Source organism: Physeter macrocephalus, chromosome 15 (genome assembly GCF_002837175.3).
Source record: "Physeter macrocephalus isolate SW-GA chromosome 15, ASM283717v5, whole genome shotgun sequence".
NCBI lineage: Eukaryota > Metazoa > Chordata > Mammalia > Artiodactyla > Physeteridae > Physeter > Physeter macrocephalus.
The window spans coordinates 39508186-39510708 of NC_041228.1; positions in this window are offsets into that span (position 1 = coordinate 39508186).

A 2523-nucleotide genomic window follows, 5' to 3' on the forward strand; every position below is an offset into this window, starting at 1 on the left:
GTAATGGGATAATGAGATATTTCCCTAGTCTTAAAGTGCCTCCCCATTAGATACTGACTAATTACTGTGGTGGCAGATTCTACAATAGTGGTTATTGTTAACAGTATCAGTAATGGGACAAATCTAAATCTTAGGACACCTGATGGGATGAAGTGAGAAGAATGCAACATCAGTTCTGTGATATTTCTGCCAAAGATGAATAGCCTGAATCTAATCATGAAGACACATCAGACAAATCTAAATCGAGGGACATTATACAAAATAACTAGCCTCCAATCTCCACCAATGTCAAGGTCATGAAAGTCAAGGAAAGATTGAAAAATGTTCCATATCAAAGGAGACTAAAGAGATGCGACACCAAAACTCCACACGTTATTCCAGACTGCATCCTTCATCTGAAAGGCTTTACTGGGGTAATTAAAGAAACTTGAAGGGGGTCTGAAGATTAGATGGTAGTGATGGATCAATGTTAATTTCCTGATTTGATGGGGGTATTGTGGTTATGTAGGAGAACGTCTTTTTTGTAGGAAATACACACATAAATGTCTGGATGTGATGGGGCATCATGTCAGCAACTCTCACATACTTCAGAAAAAAAATACAAATTATTTGTACTGTAACTTTTCTGTAAATTTACGATTGTTTCCAAATTAAAAAAAAAAAAAAAAGGTCAAGGATGCAGGACAACTGGCCCAGTCTCTTCAAAGAATTTGTGTCATGAAAACAGGGATAGAATAAAAGAGGCTTCTGGGACATGACGAGCAGATGCAAACACGGTCTTGGATGAGATTCAAATTTGGATAAACAGCAACAAAGCACATTTTGGAGACGATTGGGTAATGTAAATACGGTTTATTATTAGATGAGATGAAATGTGTTGAAATGGAAAAATGGACATCATTGACCAGAAAAGAAAAAAGAAAACAGGTAATAGAACAGTGGTAAGCATCATGTGATCTGATTTTGCAGAAAAAAGAGAAATACAAGTAAAGTTCTAGAAGGATAAACGGAGTACTAGTACTCATTGAGTGGCGGGAATGTTTTTATTCTCTTATTTTTGCTTGTCTTTATTTTCTAATATACAACAATGTCTATGCCCTTTTTCTGTGGTAGTAAAAGATAATTTTTAAGCAAAATTTAAATAACAGAATTGGGGGAAAGCATCAATGGGGTTAGTGTATACAACTTTGAATAACCCACATTTTTATCCTCTGGGACATGTTAATGTTACAGAAAACGTTTGGACAGAGTCCCTGAAGTACCTCCTTGTCTCTGGCATAGGGTCATCACCTCGGCTCCATGTGTCTGAGAGGTGCCTAAGGGTGTGTCTGGTTGTACCAGTCCATTTTAATACCATATAGAAATGCTTCAGTTATCTCACCTGTAAAATTGGAACTAATGCCCTGCCGCAGACGGTTATTGGGAGTACTAAATGAGTTAATACATTTGTAAAGTGTTAAATAAATTATTAATAGATACCAATACCACCTCATTTATACAACTACAAAATTTGTGATCATCTCATTTTTTTGTTTCATAGAGAGAATGAAAGGAAACAGATATAGCCTCCCAGTTCAGATCGGAACATGGCGTTTATTTTAATTCATGAACTCTTATATTGTACCTTCTGTATGCTAGGCACTATTCTATGGGCTTTACAAAAAATACATTTTTAATCCTCATAATAATCCTATGAGGAGGGTAATCCTATTACTTTCCCCATTTTATAGTTGAAGGAATTGAGCCACAGAGAGGTTCAGCTGTGTAAAGTCACAGAGACAGCAAGAGGCCGGGACAGGATGAGAGCTATGTAGCCCACATTCTTAACCTCAACCCTTGTAGCTGCTCTTACCACCACATAACCAAAGTACAGGAGTTGCTGGTACATTTATGCACCAGTTGCTTTCCGAAAGTTCACTTGTAAGCTAGTATTTCAAGTTGAATGCATTTCCCACCAAAACAATACTGCAAATTAGGTTTGGTTCCTGGGCCAACCTATTTAAATAGACCAAACTTTTTTAACAACATGGCTGATTCAGAACAACTATGGCCTCAAGACCAGTGTCCTTCTGGGCAAAGGATAGTGAATAGGTTTTATCTCCCAACTCAATTCCAATCAATGACTGTGGCTGCACAGAACTCAGACCACTGTCTGGAGAAGAATTCTGAGATTGGCCTTAGCAGGAAAGGATACCAGTATCAATTAATGATGTCTTCCATGAATGGAGAAGCAGGAAGAGAGGCCCCAAAGCCAGGCATTTGCCATCTCTGCTCCAGACCCTTTTACACCCTGACACTAAGCTGTAAGGTAAGGCTTGCGACCCTGTCTCTGGATATGTCTCGATCTAGAGCCCAGAGGAATCCAGGGAGTGGAAAAAAGGGAGAGGGCAGGGATTCTGAGAGCAGAAACTGCTCGAGGCTTCCGTTGACAGCGTGCGGGGCCTGGTGAAACTACTGGCTGAGACTCCTCTGATGGGGTGACAACAGCTATTCAGAATTATGGGTAACTTGTAAATTGAAAAT